The sequence below is a fragment of the Trematomus bernacchii genome, unplaced genomic scaffold (genome assembly GCF_902827165.1).
Source record: "Trematomus bernacchii unplaced genomic scaffold, fTreBer1.1, whole genome shotgun sequence".
NCBI classification, from domain to species: domain Eukaryota; kingdom Metazoa; phylum Chordata; class Actinopteri; order Perciformes; family Nototheniidae; genus Trematomus; species Trematomus bernacchii.
Window position 1 is genome coordinate 1942822 of NW_022987552.1, and position 16840 is coordinate 1959661.

General features: G+C 40.7%; 1 protein-coding gene across 3 annotated transcripts in view; it reads right to left on the bottom strand.

Moving 5' to 3' along the window:
- hivep2a (HIVEP zinc finger 2a) overlaps nucleotides 1-16840 on the bottom strand; it is a 106098-nt gene that overhangs the window by 38468 nt on the left and 50790 nt on the right. The window contains exon 1 of one of the 3 annotated variants that reach the window (XM_034123892.1): nucleotides 15459-15556. The exons of the other annotated variants lie outside the window; for them this stretch is intronic. The gene's annotated coding sequence lies outside the window, so the exon portion shown is untranslated. Of the gene's footprint in view, nucleotides 1-15458; nucleotides 15557-16840 lie in introns of those variants that run through there. 3 annotated transcript variants of the gene reach the window in all.

Sequence of the window (16840 nt, forward strand, 5' to 3'; positions counted from 1 at the left end):
CAGAAGTTTGACAAAAGATTAAACAACTTGAGAAGACTTTGAGGAGTTCAGTTTCCTCCACAATGAAACTTGTAAATGACGGTTTAAGAGAATCATATTTTCTACCAGATTTCATTTGTTTTGGGCATTTTACTAATAACTCTCCAACAGCTGTCGCTTTCCCGTGTGACACCAACTGACTGAAGTCTTACGATGTTTAATAAAGAAAGGAAACAGCAATAACCAGAATCAGAATCAGAATCAGGTTCATTGCCAGGTAGGTTCACACATACGAGGAATTTGACTTGATGTCATGGTGCATACATAAAATGTAAAACAAGAAATCTTTAAGGACACCGTAATAAAATATAGTTAAATAGCAATAAAATAAAGCAGTAATTTACATGGAAATAGAATGCTATGAATGAATTATAGGAAATATGTGCAGTAAGCAGTATGAACATTGTGTGCATTAATGTAATGCATATAGAGACTACGTTGTGGCTGAGGTAAGTGTCAGGGGGGGGGGGGGGGGGGGCGGGCCGTGTTTAAGAGGCCGGTAGCGGAGGGGAAGAAACTGTCCAGGTGGCGAGAGGTTTTGGTCCTGATGGAGCCTCCTGCCAGAGGGGGGGGGGGGGTGAACAGTTAGTGTCCAGGGTGGGAGGGGTCGGCCACTATCTTCTGGATGCGTGCAGATCGTGGAGGGATGGTAGAACCAAACGCTCAACAGGAAATATCTGAGCCTTAAGCCCGGCACATAAAAGGTGGACTAAATACCTTAAAGTGGACCTATCATGCTATATTATAATAATATAGTGTAGGACCATACCTATATAAGGCATATTTATACTTTTTTTTTTTCAAAATACCAAACAGATCATGCATTTTAGCCATGCCTCATTTTGCTCAATTTGCACTTTTTTAGCTCTGTTTTAGCAAGGGTTGATTCTGTGAGAACAGCACCACCTACAGGCCTGGCATATGTACTACAGCGTCTCCAGCGCTTTCGAACGGCAATGGCCGTGGCTGTCTCCTCCTGATTGGTGGAGTTGGCCCAATAGCCGTAGCGCCACCGTCCTGACGTCAGGACAGTGTTCAAATCTGGATCAGTTTTTATCAGATCCGTTGCAGCCCCTTTTTTAGAGATTTGGGTATGGAGGAAAATAGAGAGGGTTGTGTTTTCTGACACTTGGTGAGTTCCCTGGAACACCGGGGACACATATTCATGTAGAAAAGACGTACAAAAGTGCATTTTGCATGATAGGTCCCCTTTAAGCCACACCCATTGCCGGAAGTGACCAACTACAAATGTGTGGTTTAAACAATGGCAATAAGCATGTTGGCGTGTACACTATGGTTGCATCTATACAGTCTCTTTCAAATCATCTACCAACCTCCCCAACTTGGTCAGGTTAGGGTTCGGGTTCAGTTACAATGTGTGCGTTGTCAAATGATGTATATTAGAGATCAAAAGCAAGGTAACATCAACCAATTGTATCGTTTCTTTTCTCCATATGCTCTGCTAACACAGAGACAATGAACATGTCGTGCCGGTAAAGCGATTTAAAGAGAACATTGCAAAAGAGGAAAAGGAAGAGAGATGCAAATCACCCGCAACCGGAAATGAAACAGGAACCCTTTTCACTTGCAGGTGTGTACAGTAGAACACACACACACACACACACACACACACACACACACACACACACACACACACACACACAGGCAACAATCTGAGACTTCTTCTTGTATATTTTTGGAATGAAGCTGTGCAAACATTTAGAAAGAATTTCAGGCATAAACCAAGAGGAATTAGCCGTTTCATATTCGTCTAGTTTGCTCACTGAGCCATCTGGCTGCGGAGAGTTTTGAATTCTATGAGATGTTAGTCATACCAGTGAACACACACACACACACACACACACAAACACACTCACACACACACACACACACACACACACACACACACACACACACACACACACACACACACACACACACACACACACACACACACACACACACACACACACACACACACACACACACACTCAGACCACACACCTCCTACCTACCTGCTGCTGTGCGGATGTGAGGGGACAGAGATTAGCTCTGAGCGTGGGTGGACAGTCAGCACTGTGTGTGTGTGTGTGTGTGTGTGTGTGTGTGTGTGTGTGTGTGTGTGTGTGTGTGTGTGTGTGTGTGTGTGTGTGTGTGTGTGTGTGTGTGTGTGTGTGTGTGTGAGTAACGGGTGTTGGGGACAGTAGTCATTCAACCAGCCGCCCTCATTGTGTCAGGAATACACTGCAGTGCACACACCACTAGCTGCTTATAAATACAGAGGCAGGACAGGAACACCATCATCCAAACGTCAGTGTTCACCCTGCAGTATCTGGGCCACCTATTCTGCTGCTTTACACTAACATGTCGGTCCTTCTGGAGTTGAAAACATCAAGATTGGCAAGTTAAGGAGTTTGGGGGGTTAATCCTGAGCTGTAAGAGTTGCTGCTGTCTTCTTGGAAAGAGGCGCTATTCTGTTTTTTTGTTTTTTTTGCCAGTTCTATAGGTTTTTGTGCATGTAAATGATCTGCAAAGGCTATAATCAATCAGTCATTGGACTCATTTGTTTACATCTCAGAGCAGTTGACCAATCACAACAGAGCTGGCCAGCTAACCAATCAGAGCAGACTGGGCTCTGGTTTCAGACAGGGGGTGAAAAGAGGTGCTGCAGTACAGGCAGTATGAGACAAATAAAGAGCTTTTTGAACATTAAAGCATGGAGACATGTAGAGACACTACATACTGATATACACCTGAACATCAGCAGGAGAGGACTCTTTAAAGTAGAGACACTACATACTGATATACACCTGAACATCAGCAGGAGAGGACTCTTTAAAAGTAGAGACACTACATACTGATATACACCTGGACATCAGCAGGAGAGGACTCTTTAAAGTAGAGACACTACATACTGATATACACCTGAACATCAGCAGGAGAGGACTCTTTAAAGTAGAGTCACTACATACTGATATACACCTGAACATCAGCAGGAGAGGACTCTTTAAAGTAGAGACACTACATACTGATATACACCTGAACATCAGCAGGAGAGGACTCTTTAAAGTAGAGACACTACATACTGATATACACCTGAACATCAGCAGGAGAGGACTCTTTAAAGTAGAGACACTACATACTGATATACACCTGAACATCAGCAGGAAAAGGACTCTTTAAAGTAGAGACACTACATACTGATATACACCTGAACATCAGCAGGAGAGGACTCTTTAAAGTAGAGACACTACATACTGATATACACCTGAACATCAGCAGGAGAGGACTCTTTAAAGTAGAGACACTACATACTGATATACACCTGAACATCAGCAGGAGAGGACTCTTTAAAGTAGAGACACTACATACTGATATACACCTGAACATCAGCAGGAGAGGACTCTTTAAAGTAGAGACACTACATACTGATATACACTGAACATCAGCAGGAGAGGACTCTTTAAAGTAGAGACACTACATACTGATATACACCTGAACATCAGCAGGAGAGGACTCTTTAAAGTAGAGACACTACATACTGATATACAACTGAACATCAGCAGGAGAGGACTCTTTAAAGTAGATGACAAATATGACACCAAATATGCAGCAAAGGGCTTCCACATAGTTAAGAAATTATTCCATTAGCAATCTACACTTAAGGCTTCTATCAAATCCTCAAACTGTGCGTTATACATGCCTTACTGTGCACAATACTGTATATGGGTGTGTGTTTTGTGTGTGTTTGAGTGTGTTTGTGTGTGTTTGTGTGTGTGTGTGTGTGTGTGTGTGTGTGTGTGTGTGTGTGTGTGTGTTTCGGACAAGACCCTACACGCCAACGGTATATGACACCCGATCGCTGCTAATATCCTGCACATGCTGGTTGGGAGGGGGTTTTTGTCTCTAGGAAACCAAATGGATGTTTGCTGTCAACACAGTGACGTCTCTGCTTTCACTGCTGCAGAATTTAAGGGGTTTCATTCGGGTCACACTGATTGTTCTTCGATGAATAAATGAGATGAGGAGACGGATAGAGAGAGACCAGAAAAACAGAGGATGAGATGGAGAATGTGACGGAGGAAAAACCACAAAGCTGGAAGGAACAATACGGCTTACAGTCAGAGAGGGCAAAAGTACACACATCCTTTACTCAAGTAGAAGTACAGATACTCATGTTTAAAAATACTCTGGTAAAAGTAGAAGTACTGACTGAAACTTCTTTACTCAAGTCAAAGTAAAGAGGGCTTTGAAATGTACTTCAGTAAAAAAGTACCCATAACTAGCAGCTGTTTTAAAGAGTACCTGACCTCCCTTTATATTAATAGAACAATAATGTCATTGTTAGCTAATGAATGTTTCCATGCTGAACAACGGCAACATGACAACATTTTCATTGGTCCCTCTTCTTTAGAGAAGACCAGGAAATGATGGATACACGGATCGTGTTCAAATCAATAGGCACGCAATGACTCTAAATAATAATGATCACGCCACCAAACACACATTCAAACTAAGGAACCAGCCTGTTTGGGAAATGTGAGAAGTAGAAAGTACAGGTATTTGTGTTCAACATGTAAGAAGTAGAAAGTACAGGTATTTGTGTTCAACATGTAAGAAGTAGAAAGTACAGGTATTTGTGTTCAACATGTAAGAAGTAGAAAGTACAGGTATTTGTGTTCAACATGTAAGAAGTAGAAAGTACAGGTATTTGGGTTCAACATGTAAGAAGTAGAAAGTACAGGTATTTGTGTTCAACATGTAAGAAGTAGAAAGTACAGGTATTTGTGTTCAACATGTAAGAAGTAGAAAGTACAGGTATTTGTGTTCAACATGTAAGAAGTAGAAAGTACAGGTATTTGTGTTCAACATGTAAGAAGTAGAAAGTACAGGTATTTGTGTTCAACATGTGAGAAGTAGAAAGTACAGGTATTTGGGTTCAACATGTAAGAAGTAGAAAGTACAGGTATTTGTGTTCAACATGTAAGAAGTAGAAAGTACAGGTATTTGTGTTCAACATGTAAGAAGTAGAAAGTACAGGTATTTGAGTTCAAAATGTTAGAAGTCAAAGTAAAAAGTCATCAGAAAAATAAGTAGTGGAGTAAAGTACTGATACCAGAAACATGTACTTAAGTACAGTAACGAAGTATTTGTACTCCACTACTTCCCACCTCTGCTTACAGTGGATGAAACAAAGAGGGAGAGAGGGATCTTGTGCAGAGGTCAGGTGCTTTTCCAGCTTCCAGGAAACAGGAAACAATTCATTCAGATCGCATCGATACGTGTTTTACTTTACAAGAGCTCAAACTGATTAAAGATTCATTGACTCGGACAGACGCTGCCCTCCATTCACCGTCTCAGACTTATTAAGTATTAAGACTCCAGAGTTTGTTATTTTAAAACTACTCTATGAGGTATATTTAGAAAATAAGCAAGTGCTGGTTGTTGGTTTAAGAAACTATTCTCGACAATGACTATTTATCTCAGAAGCCAAAAGGCTGTGTTTTCTTCTAACTCTAACCCTTAACCAGGCCTTGGAGGTTAACGGAGATCTTAACATCACACAAACAGCTCATAAGCTTTCTATAGAGTTGTCATATTGATCGTTTGAAGAGGCCCTGACACACAACTTGTTATATGTAACACGAGATATTGATCCTCTATTGATCCCCAGCGAGGAATTCAGTTGTTCAGCAGCAGCAAGGACAGCAAGGGTGAAGACAGAGAGATATTATGAGAAAGAGGTATATTTTACTCAAACTCTATGTCTCTTGGTCAGTCTGTCCTCGACAACTGTTCAGTTAGGACCATGTTTGGCGTTATGTACACACATGTTACTGTACTGAGAGAAGACCAGTATCAATGCACAGCACCAAACTGAATGCTGGTAACAAGTAACCGCTGTTGCTAAAAACGTCACCGTAATGCAATCCAGTATATTCAAGAATGCCTGAGGCCGGAGATTTCCACATAATTATTAGTCATTTTCTCAACAACTGATCATCCGATGGACTTCACACGTGGAGGGTCTATTGCTCAAGACCAAAGGAAGTGCATTCGTAAGTTTGAAGTCATTTGGATCTCCGGTTCTCGAGAAATCTGTAGCAACAATACCAAAAACCAAGATGTAGGCTTGTTCCGAACAGCGATGGAGAAGCAAGACTAATGAACGAATGGAATAATGACTTAAAAAAGAATACAAATATATTCAGGGGCGACTAACGACAAGGTACATCATAAAGTGATATACATTAAGGGAAGATAGAATAAAGGGTGTGTCTATTTTAACGACGCACACATGATGTGCCATCAGTTTCACAGTTTGCATCCCTTATTTAAAAGTAAATGTTACAGTTGATATCATGACAAAAACATATTGGTTTAATATAATAGATGCATCTGGTGTTATATGAAACACACACACACACACACACACACACACACACACACACACACACACACACACACACACACACACACACACACACACACACACACACACACACACACACACACACACTCCCAAAAACATACACACACTTATTCAATGTGACAGTGTTACCATTAACTCCTGCAGGCCATACTACTGTTTTGTCTCACTCTGTCTGTGAGGGCCCCCCCCCCCCCCCCCCACACACACACACACACACACACACACACACACACACACACACACACACACACACACACACACACACCACACACACACACACACACACACACACACACACACACACACACACACACACACACACACACACACACCGTAGGAACAGATGAAGGCGCAGCACCTGCTCCTCCTTCACAGCCGGCACTTTTCCCATGATCCTCTCTGGTTTTGTTCCAACCTCACCTTACCTTACCTTTGTGTCTGTTTGCACTCCCCCTCATTTCTCTCTCTCTCTTATTTGACTTTCTGATTTATTTTTCCTGTCACTATCCCTCCTTTCTCCTCACCAACACTACGCTCTCTTACTTTCTAAAAAGCGACCCTCATAGCACTTCCTCTTCAGAATCAGAATCAGAATCAGAATCAGAATCAGAAACAGGTTAATTACCAGGTAGGTTAACACGTAGGAGGAATTTGACTTGGTGTTGTGGTGCATACATTAAAATAAAACAAAAATGTAAAACACAGATAGAAAACTATTTGAAGAAACTATACAAAAATATACTAAATGTATAGTAAAATATTGCAGTATTTACATTGAATATGATTGAAATCGTAGAAATAGAATTGGAATAAAATATGTGCTGGAATGAAAAACAAAATAATTGTGTACATTGTGTGCATTCATGTCTCACAGTCTCTCTAAACTTCACCTTGCCACTGTGAGGGTTTATAAACAATTAAACATTACAAAACCTTTCAGGAAGAAACACACAATTAAATAACCTTTAAAAAAAACAAGAAAACAAAAGAATGAAACTAAAGACAAGTCTGATTACAATGGGAAGAAATACAAATCCTAATGAGCAAGTATTAGCATAGCATAAGCAGAAGTACATTCTCAACGTAGCTTGACTTTTCATCTGAATTAGATTTAAAAAATACCCAGTGAAGCCGTAGGTTAATGACTTCTTTGGACATATTTACGCTTTTCTTTCACTTTTCCGGATTGGACCATTTCTTCTCGAGGTTAAATTCCCCTGACCTCAAATCTCCAGCGATCACACGACTCGGCCTCTTCACCACCGACACAAAGAGCCAACATTCATGTGTGTATGTGTGTGTGTGTGTGTGTGTGTGTGTGTGTGTGTGTGTGTGTGTGTGTGTGTGTGTGTGTGTGTGTGTGTGTGTGTGTGTGTGTGTGTGTGTGTGTTGAGAGAGAGAGTGAGAGAGAGAGAGAGGTTGTTGTATTAAGCCTTTGTTTCACCCTCCATGATGTCTTTGTCTTCATGTCTTCATGTCTTGTTGACCTCTGCCACATCTCTCCTTCTCTCAATTGTTGGAACAGCGTCCATTTTTCTCTTTCTCCTCTTTTCTTTGCTGTGTTTTCACATTTATTCCCTCTCATGATCTCTTAAAGGGGCCCTATTCTGCTCTCTAAATACCAATATGAAGCTATTGAGCGTAATATGTCCTATTTAACATGTCTTTTATATTACCTTTCTCCCTTTAGCTCCTATTACTTTACACATTTCTTCATATTACTCTGATAATCTATCTTTCTCTCAATCCAATTTGCCCAATTTGTCTCCTCTCTCTTGATTCTGCTTCTTCTTATCTTTGTTCAATCCATTCTTCCTCCCCTTTCATCCCCTCCTTCCGGTGGTAGCAATCACTCTTTACCTTTTTGCCCCCATTTAAAGTTATACTTTCCGTCGTGGGTAGTTTTAATTAATCACACGCGACTCGTTAACGAACTATCCCCCTCGACTGTTAATTAATCAGGTTTCTGCTTTAATGAACAAGTCTAAACTCGTTAAACCTGTTTCGCTCTTAATTAGCCCGTTAGCTTCGGGGCCTAGCGCGCCGACAAGACTATTAGGCACTACTACGTCCTCCGTGAGTGTGTGTGTGAGTGTGTGTGTGTGTGTGTGAATGTGTGTGTTGAGATTACCTCACCCGCTAATGGAGCTGCTCAAATATTTATAGGGCAGGAAGCTGAATGGGATGAATGATAGCGCTCAGGGAGACACTGAGGGAGTACATGAGAAGACTGATGCTGCCTTCAAGTGCTCCTCGTAATCCAACTTCCGACCTCGGGAAGTTGTAAGGATATGGAAAGCCTGAAGGGTCACTACAAACTCACTGCCATCCCTACAAAGATCGGCATGTCCCCCACCAGTTGGAAAGATTCCTCTACAATAGATTATTATCAACGTGCTACAAAAAACTATTGGATTTTCCATTGGATTTTGTGATTTGGTTGATGTGTTTTTATTAATGTTTTGTCACATGACACACTGCCCTAGTCTCTAAAGGGAAGTGCTGTTTTGACATATTTTTGTAGGCCAACCTGGAAGTTAGCATCGCAAGGGCTCCCTCAACAAAAAGCAATGGTATTTCCCCATTGGATTTAGAATTATTGCAGAAAAGAATCTCTGTGGCAAACAAACAATTGGATCATCTCCACATATTAACACCACTTGATGATGTTTGCAGTAAAAAGCTAATGTTGGGCTATAAAGGAACTACAGCACGGTCACATGACTTCACGTCACCACCGCTAAGCTAAAGGCGGCTAATGTTGGGCTATAAAGGAACTACAGCACGGTCACATGACTTCACGTCACCACCGCTAAGCTAAAGGCGGCTAATGTTGGGCTATAAAGGAACTACAGGACGGTCACATGACTTCACGTCACCACTGCTAAGCTAAAGGTGGCTAATGATGGGCTATAAAGGAACTACAGCACGGTCACATGACTTCACGTCACCACCGCTAAGCTAAAGGCGGCTAATGTTGGGCTATAAAGGAACTACAGCACGGTCACATGACTTCACGTCACCACCGCTAAGCTAAAGGCGGCTAATGTTGGGCTATAAAGGAACTACAGCACGGTCACATGACTTCACGTCACCACCGCTAAGCTAAAGGCGGCTAATGTTGGGCTATAAAGGAACTACAGGACGGTCACATGACTTCACGTCACCACCGCTAAGCTAAAGGCGGCTAATGTTGGGCTATAAAGGAACTACAGGACGGTCACATGACTTCACGTCACCACCGCTAAGCTAAAGGAGGCTAATGTTGGGCTATAAAGGAACTACAGGCACGGTCACATGACTTCACGTCACCACCGCTAAGCTAAAGGAGGCTAATGTTGGGCGTGATGACGTTTAGTCGTCTCATTTAGACACTTGTTAGCAACCACCGTTTCTAAATTAACCGGTTACTGATGTGTTTTATGTCGTAGAAAAAAGCGTTAAAATCTCTTCAGCTTGTGTAAACCTCAGATCTTATTTCAGGCTTTTAACCAAAAACAATTGACTTTGAGATCAGGTTGTAGGACTCATTCCTGCACCACTCAGCTCAGTTTTGTATCGTTGTTTTCCACCTTCAGCGAGTGAAAAACCCCGAGCCAACAGAGTGAGGTAATCACACTTGTTTCCAATTCTGCTCCCTTGTTTCAGGAATTCTCTGGCAACAAGGGGAAGGATCTTAAAACATTTTTTTTTTTTTTAAAGGAGATACAAGCAGATCGCAACAGGAAAATAAAACTCATTGTGTGTAAATTGGCAGGGAAGCTAATGTAATGACCTCACCCCCCATTCAAGGATTTACTCTCCACTAAAAGACTAATTGGATTTTAAGGCATATAATTAGATTAAATTACATGTGCATGGTTATCTGTAGCTGCAGATTGACAGGCAGCACCTGTAGAAAAAGATGGTGGCTGACGACATGTGTGTGGCATCCAGCCGGGGAAAGATGACGTGGTGACATCACGGTGTAAAACACACACACACATATACACACACACACACACACACACACACGAGGCCAAGGTGTTGTGTTACACTGACGAAAGTAAAGGAGGGATGTATGGATGAAAGGAGGAAATGATAAGAGTGATGAAGAGTGATGAAGATGTATTTTGGCTGCTAGAAAAAAAGAAAGACGCAATAAAGAAATGAAAGAAAGAAATACAGAAAAGACGAGGGAAATAGGTCAGCATGAACTCAGCGCTGAGGGAATGGGTGGAACCAGATGGGAAACACATGCTGTGATCCACACACACACACACACACACACACACACACACACACACACATACACATACACATACACACACACACACACACACACACACACACACACACACACACACACACACACACACACACACACACACACACACACACAGCGCGGGTGGAGTCTGATGATGACCTCTTGACACCAGATGGAGGGATGTCACTCTTCCTCTTCCACTCCCCAAACTAATCCCTCTGATGTAACCCTCACCGCTAATTGAATACACGCAATGGCATTCTGGGTATTTGAGTCCCTGAAGAGTTGGAACTGAGTCTGAAACACTCATGAGTAGTACAGTGAACCGTAACTCCACAGGAACACTGCGTTCAATACACACGTAAGAGGAGGTAAACAACAGCAACCCCCGAGTGATAGTAAATACCAAAATACTTGCAAATGTAATCATAAAACACTGCCAATGAAATGTTAAGATGATAAATAGTTGACAAAATGATGCAAAGCTTAGTTTCATAATTACTACATACCAGATGTAATTGTTAATAATTCACAAAATACTGCCAAACTTAAGAAATACTACAAAAATACAGATAAACAGATGTTCAGACTTTTGGATTTAGCACCATGTTATACATTTCATTCAAGATCAACATTTAAACACCAGAGAAATACAGCTTCATTATTAGTTATTCTCCGTTTCCGACCAGAAATATTCAATAAACACTCCTACAGATTTTGTAATTGTATAACACAAGAGCAGGTACAAATAGTTTTTTTTACAACCCATATTTTGATGCAACATAAGTATTGAACCAGGTAAACTAAGTGAACACACCTGGAGAATGTCTTTCATGTCTCTTCGTCAAGTGAATTTATAACTTTGACACGTCTCAGAGTCAGTACAACGACTAAATGTGTCATTAGTGTGTGTGTTCATTTACGAGAAGGTGTGTGTGTGTGCATCTGTTTGTATAGAGCAACACGGGTGTATGGATATGTGTATACACTTTTCTATAGAGTTGTCGCATGTGTGTGTGCGTGTGTGTGTGTGTGTGTGTGTGTGTGTGTGTGTGTGTGTGTGTGTGTGTGTGTGTGTGTGTGTGTGTGTGTGACTCAGCATGATGCCTGAGCTGCCTCGCTTTCAGAGAAGCTGAAGCGTGAACAGCTGATTGTCTCCATGGCGATGAGGAGCCTGCTCTCAACACCTGTAGCCGTCATTACCACGGTGACAACGTCAAAGTATGTGTGTGTGTGTGTGTGTGTGTGTGTGTGTGTGTGTGTGTGTGTGTGTGTGTGTGTGTGTGTGTGTGTGTGTGTGTGTGTGTGTTGTGTGTGTGTGTGTGTGTGTGTGTGTCTGTGTGTGTGTGTAGTGTGTGTGTGTGTGTGTGTGTCTGTGTGTGTGTGTGTATGTGTGTGTGTGTGTGTAGGTCCATAAAGCATCACACACCCAATATCACTCTCTCTAACTCCCAGTATGTATATGTATCATTTATTATGTACTGCAATTTCTATTTAAACACAATTTAGCACAATATAAGAGCTCCAACCCCATAGATGGGCACACAAGAGGCACAAAGTACAAATATGAACCTGGAATTGAGCATAATAGGGCTACTTTAAAACAAGAAAACTAAAAACCCTGCGAAACAGACAATGGGAACAACCACCAATGGCGGTTTTCTTTGACATTTGGACACAAAAGATTAATCAGGTCTTAAAGTCTTCACATTGTAAACACTGCCGCAAATACTGCCAAAGACAGTTCAAGAAATGTCTGAAAATACTGCCAAACTCAATTTACATTACTGTATAAATACTTGAGAAATAGAAAGAGGTGGTAGAAGTACTCAGATCTTGTACTTGAGTAAAAGTAGAAGTACTCAGATCTTGTAGTAAAAGTAGAAGTACTCAGATCTTGTAGTAAAAGTAGAAGTACTCAGATCTTGTACTTGAGTAAAAGTAGAAGTACTCAGATCTTGTACTTGAGTAAAAGTAGAACAACTCAGATCTTGTACTTGAGTAAAAGTAGAAGTACTCAGATCTTGTACTTGAGTAAAAGTAAAAGTACCAGAGTGTAGGAATACTCTGTTTCAGTAAAAGTCCTGCATTCAAAATGTTCCTCAAGTGAAAGTAGAAAAGTATTATCATCAAAATATAGTGAAAGTAGCAACAGTAAAAGTAGTCATTGTGCAGATTGGTCCATTTCAGAATAATATATATGATATGTTTTATAATGATTGATCATGAAAGTGTTCTCAAAGCTGGTAAAGGTGCAGCTAGTTTGAATGACTTTGTATACTGCAGGGTAGCTTGTGGATTTACTCCAGGTGGAACTAAAGTCTGATTTAACACTTGGTTATATTTCACATCATTCATCCACATCTGTGAAGTAACTAAAGGTAATAAATACATGTAGTGGAGTAGAAGTACACAGTAGCATAACATGGGAATACTCAAGTAAAGTACAAGTACCTCAAAATTATACTTAAGTACAGTACTTGAGTAAATCTACTTAGTTACTTCCCACCTCTGGAAATAGATCAACATTTAGCCGCTGATTAATCCTCATCAACATGCATGTAAACACACTCATTACACACTGAAAGAGGTCAACCCTAACCACAAAATATACAGGAATAAAAACCTCCCATGTGATTCGGGCTCACATGTTAAATCACATTTCATCGTGCGGTCACTCCATAAGTCGTCATCATTTCCTGGATCTGCATCAAAGCCATACAGCAGATCACATGCATGGGAATCATCTGGGAGTTTGCACACGTGATGATATTCATATTATAAGATCAGTGGGATCATAAGGATTGGGGGATATTGGGAGCAGCTTCCTGTGACAGGTGTCATCCAGGCTATTTGTACGTCAATACATCTATTAAATGTAACCCTAGAAGCCCCTTTAACCCTAACCCTAACCCTAACCCTAATCTCCACAAATCTCTAACGTGTGTCAGCAGCTTCACCGGACTGTACTTTATGCACCGAGGAACCTTAAAGGTGGGGTAGGTAATTTTGGAGAAACCAGCTCGAGTGCGCTAGAATTTGAAAATACACAGCCGGAGAAAATCTGCCACTTCCTTACAGAGCCCCTCCTCCAACACACACGAACGCGCACATGACCAATGAGGGCACGAGATAAGTTTGTGCACAGATGGAAGGCTGACAGGCAGGTGACATCTACCGTGCTTTTTACAGTACTACGGCTTCCACAGATGACATTTTTTTATGTATTTTTTGTCAAAGCACTTCAGATATTCATTGCTATCGGGATGTTAAGAGCATTCCATGGAATATAACAAAAAGTGTATCTCGAGCCGGTTTCTCAAACTTACCTACCCCACCTTTAAGTCAATTCACTAAAACCAGTTCTCCCAGTTGTGCAGGTTGGAAAATACCTCCACAGGTGTGTTGTCACTGTACAGTACAGTACACTTTGTTTACTTTGAAACAATGAAGAGTTTTCTTTTGTCTTCAGTAGTTCTTGTACGCCAAACAGCTGACTTGTGATTTGTTTCGAGTGAGTCAGTGACAGATTCTGGGAAAGGGTTGGGTAAGGATGACCAGAACTTATGGGAAATACATCAACACACACACACACGCACACGCACACGCACACGCACACACACACACACACACACACACACACACACACACACACACGCACACGCACACGCACACACACACACACACACACACACACACACAGGTTCCAGATTGTTATGTATTTTATTGCTTTGGCAACAACGTCTTTGACAGTTGTGCCAATGATGGACTTTTGACAATAATGAAACAATGAGACGTGCCTTCTTAAATAACCAAAAGGTACTCAGCTATTTAAAGTCCCTCAACTTCAAAAGAATATAGGATTTCAATATAAAACCCTGGAACTGGGCAACAACGAGAAGAGATGCAGTCTTTCACAGCTGTCTTTCACATTTCTATCCTTGTTACGGCGCTTCTTGACACACCTAACCTTAACCATCACGACTGCATGCCTGACCTCGACCTTTACCCTAACCTTATTTCAAACCCTAACCCTAAAAAACCTAAACAGTCTTAACCTTCAAACGGTCCTTTGAAGAGGCGAGGACCAGAAAATCACATTAAATCAGTCCTCCCGATGATAGAAATACAAGAGCATGAACTCACATTGACACATGTGCTGTGTGAGAATAAAGAGCATCTGCATTAACAGACTTGTCCATTACCTAATGGAAAATCTGAACTCGAGCTTGAAAACTCAATGTTCTGCTGTTGTGCAAACCCCAAGTGATATCAGTGGTAAAAGAACGATTATTACTAAACGTTGATTCAGAAACCATGCAGGCTACAAGCTCTCATTAAGAGTGTCAAGTTAGTTTATCTATAAAGCACATTTCAGAAACAAAGACAGATCAAAGTGCTTTACTTGAACACAAAAAACAAGGCAATTTAGAAAAGTGAGGTAAGACGGTTACAAATCAACATTGAAAATACAAGGCAGAACCTTCAAACTGTGAAATATAATAATAACATGTTGGTAAAATGCCCTTTATAATGATTAATAATCATATATTCGTTAATTTTCTCTATCTTTGAACCAATGTGCAACAGTAGAAAGTAAATGAATGAAAGCCCTGGACAAATGTTGAATTTTGTCACAAGATGATCCACAAATAAAATCCATGTCTTTCAAGTAATGATTCATTAAAATCGAGTCGATCAAAGTCAATTATTAAAGAGTCTAGTGCAGAAAGTCCTGACCTGAGATGTCTGACGGCTCCTCGAGGACTCCAAAAAGTCTTGACACATATATATCCAAAAGCACTTAAACGAAACACAAACAAACTGAAGGCTTCCCTAAAAGAAACTCCCTGAACCTTTCCTCAGAATAAGGAAGATCAATGACATCACGCCTGATTGGCTAACCGCTGTCTGTAAAGCAGATTGATTACCATGAAGTGCGGAGGACGTCTTACACAATTCTCTCTTTACACAGAGTGGTGTTGTATTCTTCAGATAGAGGTTAATCGAGTGCAACAAGGACGCCGCCAAGGACTGACCCTTGCACATAATTCACTCCACGCTTCTGCTCACTCAGCAGAAATGTTGAAGGTTGCAGCGGATTCAACCACTGAGGGAAAGTCTAATTACAGCCGCTCACACTTGTCTGTAGTCTCCTTCAAGACCGAGGAACTACCAGAAGACCGGTTCTGCAACTACGTCAGAATGAAACAAGTCAAACTGAGCAAGACACAGTAAAGAAACGAAACAGAAAACAAGATTAAACCATTCAATGTTGTTTCAGACATGCATAAGACATGTTTTGCAAAAGGATTAAATACTTATTTCCCACAGTTAAAAGCATTTTCTGGAGCTTCTTTTTGATATTCTTACTCTCACTATTAAAATAAACCTAGAATTATAGACTGTTAATTTCTTTGTAAGAGGACTACACTTACAAAATCTGCAAGGGATCAAATAATTATTTCCTCCACTGTACAGTATATATATCATATAATAATATGATATAAGTGGTTTGATCCTTAATTGTAACCTGAGAAAACAGATTTTGTTGACATTGTGGTGGCTAAAATGTCAATTATAGCCACTACAAGCTGAAGTAATAATACATACATGTAGAAATACACCATAATAAATACATATTCAGCGTTTAAAAAAGGGGTGTTATCATCAAAACAGACTCAGTATTAAAAGCACTGTTTAGTCAAGTGTTATTATATGTGTGTCATTGGACTGTAGCTGTACCTTATTGGAAGTGAAATCAGTATTAAACTGCCTCAAAACGATGCTTAAGTTCAGTTCTCAAGTACATTTGGATTAGAGTGCCATTGGGCCTCATGCAGAAAGTGATATATCATATAATGCATTACAATGTAATGAAAAAGAAAACCATACATGTTCATAGTAAGCTGATATTTGATGATGGCCATGGATATTAGGGTTAAATCGGTATTCGATTAAGATCTCCTGACTTTTGCATTGGAATATAACTCATAATTTACAGGTTTCCTGTCATTAAATGACTCATGCATTCGTGATGTTTCTGTACTCATGTAGTGAGCCCTTCCTTTAATGTATCACCTGTCTTTATGTGTCAAGTCGAGCCAGAATACATTCATCAC